Source organism: Leptonychotes weddellii, unplaced genomic scaffold, assembly GCF_054177405.1.
Source record: "Leptonychotes weddellii isolate Sample4059 unplaced genomic scaffold, ASM5417740v2 HiC_scaffold_1721, whole genome shotgun sequence".
NCBI classification, from domain to species: Eukaryota; Metazoa; Chordata; class Mammalia; order Carnivora; family Phocidae; genus Leptonychotes; species Leptonychotes weddellii.
In genome coordinates this window covers 8,300-14,047 of record NW_027755556.1, presented here as the reverse complement: position 1 = coordinate 14,047, position 5,748 = coordinate 8,300, and the positions used below count along the sequence as shown (strand labels likewise).

The 5,748-nt window shown below is 37.1% G+C and overlaps 1 pseudogene; it reads right to left on the bottom strand.

Moving 5' to 3' along the window:
- Positions 1-36: 36 nt before the first annotated feature.
- On the bottom strand, positions 37-5,111 carry LOC145718545 (ADP-ribosylation factor-like protein 6 pseudogene; annotated as a pseudogene).
- Positions 5,112-5,748: the final 637 nt, after the last annotated feature.

Here is a 5,748-nt window from a genome sequence, read left to right as displayed (position 1 = left end):
AACATAATAAAATTAAAAAATAAAAAATAAAAATAAATAAAATGGGGAAAAAAAAAAAACTAACCCAAAATTCTGGTTGTAACTGAACCATTTCCAATGCAAGGAAAAATTTAGAAGTTCACACAGTAAGTGTTCCAAGTTACCCAAGATAAAATACACGAGAAGACACTATTTATTAAATAAATTCTGACGTACATCCTAACAAAAGTAAATTCTAGATCTGGGATCACAAATGCAAAAAGGCATTTTAATAAAACTAAGTCACTTGCATTGTTATGCCCATGCAAATACTGTGAATATAAAGCCTTGCAGACAGGAGTTTTAGATATACCCATATTTTCTTCAGCCACAAAATCAACAATGACCGCCTTAGTTCTTCAGCATCTTCATACCATTATACTCATTTCATATATCGATGGTAACAGTATCTGCAATAAGTCATGCAAACCAGAAAAAACAAATTGCCTGGCAAAATATATTTCCATCCTCTGTAAATACTCCTTATTATTTATTATTAGAATCATCTGATATCTTTAAGATTTAGAATCTATATTCTGTTGTGGGTATCTTTCAAATTTGGAACAATCCCCAGGGTTCTTTTTTTTTTTTTTTACATTGCATATTATGTTTTATTGATAGTGACATATAGCAAAAATTTTATGTATATATTAATTATCCATGGTCCCTTATAAATATTTAAAGTTCTTTTTCCAAGCACAATCATACTGCAAAGTCATATCATAAACTAAATTTTAGAAGACAATTTAAAAAATAAAATGCATTAAAGATATTATAAATCATGATGAGATATTGAGATGGCTTATAAATCTGACTTTAAACATTCTAATTACAATCAAATGTAGACTTTTACCAAGAAGTTGATAATTTTGGGGAAGGAGCCCTTCTGAGGAAAGATTTAGTTTTAATATAATTAATGGTCAGATTAGCATACCTGAAGTCCTATGTTCTTAAAAAGTTCATTCAGAATCCACAAATGCAAGCAGAAGATTATAAAGTCTTAGTATTCTTAGATGCACAAACATCTTTTAAAAAATTTGAAGTATTCAGTTTGCCTTAAGATACATTCCTTGAATTGAAAATTGTTGAGGTTTCCAAATACTATCTTTTCATGTCTTCTTCAGCCTGGATCTGATTTTCTTCCCAGGAATCTTGTAGAATCTTCCATTGTCTTCAGTGTTGAAATTAAGTAATAGTGAGCCTTGGTGTGGTAGTATTTTCATTTGCTGCACTGGGCTCTCAAGAGGCCTTTCAACGAAAAACTCATCAGTTCTGGAAAATACCCTTTGGTGACTTATTTGATAAAATTTTCCCCTCTATTTTCTCTCTTTGCTGATTCTAAAATTCCTGTTATTTGGCTATTGGGCCTCCTACTTTCTTTTCTTTCCAATCTTTATCTTTTTGCTCTACTTTCTGAGAGAATGCCTCTATTTTATCTCCTTTTTATTGAGTTTTCCATTTCTTCTGTTCTATTATTTTCCAAGAACTTATTTTTTTTCCCCTTTGGTCCTTTTCAAGTAGTATCCCTGGTCATATTCATGAAAGTAATACCTTTTCTTATCTCTTTGAGGATACTCCAATAGTTTCTTGAAATGTTCTCCCTAAAAAATTCTACTTCCTCTAACCTGCTTTTTTGGTTTGTTGATGTTCCATAATTTATAATGTTTTGGTCCTCAAATGCCTGGTGATCCTTTGCCATCTTCTCTTAAGTATGAATGAACACTATAAAGCTGACTGAAATTTCAATATGTGTGTGAGGCTTGTCAAATGTGGTCTTTATTCTAGTGTAGCTAGCTACACCGTTTTCTTGGGAATCTTTGATGTTAATACCTTTAGGTCTTTTCTCTCACTGGTCTGATTCCTTAAAGATGACTTTCTATATCCTACCTACTGCCAGTGTCTTCTTGGAGAAGGAGGAGAAGGCAGAAGAGGATTATACTATTTGGTATAAAACTTTCAGTTATTCCTCATTTTCAGATCAGCACTGCCACACACAATTGTGCTTGGCATACCCTAGTCCAGAGATACTCTGTTTGACTCTCTGCAAGAATGAACGTTCAATCTTTTTGGGGGGCAAGAAAGTATAACTGTCTCTCTTTTCAGCCCCACCTCATCCTTCTTTCCACTTCCTATCAATATCTGAGCCTTTGAGGGTATCTGCATCATAAAGTGGGATGCTTTCCAGCTTTCCTCAGTGCTAGTTTAGAATTCACCATTCTCAGGTCTGTTAAGTCATTCAACATTCATCAGACATCCAGCTTCCAAAATTTGGTTGCCATTTTTATCACTTCCATTTTTTTGTTGTTGTTGTTCTTGTAGGATAATGTCTTTAAACAAAACCCCCCTCACTGTTAGTAAGATTTGAGAAGGGGATGAAACTAATTATGTGCTCAGTCCTCTATCTTTCATTGGAATACCCATATGCATAAGTTTATAAAAGTCTTATTTTAAGACCTTGGAAGCATTAGCTTTTCCCATACAGATAAAGTGATAAAATGAGATTAGTCTTTTAGAAAGATTTTTTTCAGAGATATCTCATTTGAAAGTTTCAGAGCTAGAAAACATCTTACACCTCTGCAATCGTTTCTGTACATTCTTTGCTGGTTTTAAAAAATACTTCATAGTCTACTCAGGGATTCTTGTCTTTAGGTTATAATATGTATGTAATTACTGAAAATCCTTCCAAAAGAGAATGGAATCACAGCACAAAATATGTCATTTAATATTTTACTCAACACTTTTTAACCTTAAAATAATAAGATTAAATTGGTCCAAAATCAACCAGAGGCTTTCTTGTTTATCATGCTGGGAAATTTCAGAATTCTTGAAGCCAGTCTACACCTTCTTGCAATCCTTCTCCTTTTATGGCTTCACTAGCACAAATATGCTATGGTTATCTTTGCTGTTCTCTACACACAGCAGCTGAGACACTTTTACAGATGTCACTGCATCTCTAAGATCCATTTTGTTTGCAAAGAATAAGATTGGTATTCGGCGGTGCTTAATATCTGGATGGTTCAGCAGAGTATCAAGTTCTTCTTTGGCCACAACCATTCTCAACCTATCGCTACTATCAATGACAAAAATAATGGCTTGTTCTTCTTTATAATAGTGTGCCCAGAGATTTCTGTATCTTCCTTGACCTGACATGTCAAACACTGTAAAAGACAAACTGGATGATTTGAATTTCTCTATGCTGAATCCTATGGTTGGAACTATATCTTGTGATTGAGCATTTGAAGGTTTAAGTTTGTTAATGATTGTTGTTTTGGCGCTATTATCCAGACCAAGGCACAAAACATGAACCTCCTCCTTCTTTAGGCCAAGCAAGCCTGAAAGTCTGTCTAGCAATCCCATAATGTGATTCAAATATTTACAAACCAGCTGGTCTTTGAAGTTAGTCCTGCAGGCTCAGGGGCTGAAGAGGAACAGGAATGGACCACTCGCTCACTCGTATACGTCTCTGGAATAAATATCGGGCATCTCTCAGCCTTAGTCTCTATGCCTCCATTGTAGGAATCCCTGCTCCTGAGCAAAGCCACTTCTACAAGCTGGGTGAATTGGTTGCCTGTTCCTCAGCCGGAGCATCAGTCATCCCTAGGGTTCTTAAATGTATGTTTCTAAAGCATGGCCCTCACCAAAACAATACTCTATGGTCAAACATGTTTGAACAATGCCACACACTACATAGCCACTTAGGAAATCTACAATATACACTAAGGAGTTTAAGAAGATCCCAGCAAGTAAGACTTGGTAAATGGACATCAATTTCCAAAACATATTTCACTAGGAACCAGTTTTATTTCAAACAATTCCTCTTACTATCCTGGGTATCATATTTGAGGACATGCTCTACTGGAGGAAAGATGTTCTAGAATAGATAGGTTTGGGAGATTGAAAAAAAAACAAAAGTTAACTGTTCTCTCTCTCTGACAACCTCATTGTATCCATCTCTCTTTTCTTCATAGATGTCTGTCCTACCCCAATGTTTTTGTTAGAATTCTGACTACTTTAAACCTTAAAATGGGAGAAAATAGTAAGAAAAAATGAGAAAAATAATATTTAATAACTTACTTGACAGACTGAAATACTGACATTTTGAAATAAATTAACTTTAGTTCCAAAGCAAATTATTTTACCGAAAAATGATTTGATTAGTCCAAATAGGTACTTACATTTATTGATATATGTTAAATATATGGGTATGTACTTAGGAGTTATATATATATCATTTCTATTCAGAAATGAACATACAGTTACACCTTTATGTAACAAGTATGCTGAACATGCATAATTCATAACATAAAACATTTTTATTTTCTTGCCCATTGTCCCTCTAAACTTGATTAGGTGTTAATGATCTTCCTCTGCCCTTAGATAAAAAACTCTAACAGGCCCATTAGTTTGCTTTTCACAGGTGATAGACAGTCCTAGAACCACTTCAAGTTACAAACAGAAAGGCTACAACATGTACTAAGCAAACATCTGTCCTTGCCTTTGTGTTGAGTCTCTTCCCTAGTCCTGCTTCAATATGGAAACCGCTAATAGGGTAATGGTCATGGTGATTTTCTCCTTCTCCCCCATACTGCCCTTACCCTGCTAGCTAATGTTCTGATTCTCCCAAGGTTGAAAAAATTAAGGGACAGGAGAACTCTTCCTGTGCTGGTTCTGTTACAAGTCAGCTTTGCTCTCTATGGGCCTGTAGTGCATGAGTACATATTAGGAGTTATCTGTATGAGGCGCCTGGGTGGCTCAGTCGGTTGAGCATCCCACTCTTGATTTTGGCTCAGGTTGTGATCTCAGGGCATGAGATCGAGTGCCACATCAGGCTCCATGCTGGGCGTGGAGCCTGCTTAAGAGTCTCTCTCTCTCTTGGGGCGCCTGGGTAGCTCAGTCAGTCAAGTGTCTGCCTTTGGGTCAGGTCATGATCCCAGGGTCCTGGGATGGAGCCCTGCATCAGGCTTCCTGCTCATGGGGAGCCTGCTTCTCCCTCTCCTCCCCACTCATGCTGTCTCTCGCTCTCCCTCTCTCAAATAACTAAATAAAATCTTTAAAAAAAAAAAAAATCCTAGACTTTATTCCCAGAAAAACTTTAAAAAAAAAATTCTCTCTCTCTCTCTTTCTCTCTCCCTCTCTCTCTTTCTCTCTCCCTCTGCCCCCCTCCACCCATCTCTAAAAAAAAAAAAAGGAGTTGTCTGTGTCTGTATACCTGATGCTGAGTTTTTTGGGGGAGTCTGCATGGACTATGCAGAGGTTCCCTGCAGGGTCCTTCTCTTAGACCTAGACTCTTCTCTGGGTTGTTCTTTGTGAACCTCTCCTTGAGCCCCAAGGATCTAGCAATCTCCCTTGGACCTCATATGTTGTGGTTCCCTGACCTCCTTCAGTTGCAATTCTTGACTAGATTCAAAACAACTCCTCATTGGCTCTGTCCTCTGCAGTCTGGATCTGGTCCCTAGGAAACACTCGCATACTCATGCTCTGACAAAGCCTGGAAAAGCAGGCCAATTCTCAAGCATCAGCACACCCATCCTACCATCCACATAGTTGACAGTCTGTCTTTGCTTTCCCTTCTAGATTTCCTAGGTTGAGTCAGACACTGATTCATGGGCTGCTCTAAATTCCTGGGTCCTCCAACTGCAAGAAACACAATTCAGAGCTCTCTGATTAGTCCTTTTGATGACACCTCTCTGGATTTGGGGTTACAAAACAGTACTCACCACCACTTCTCCC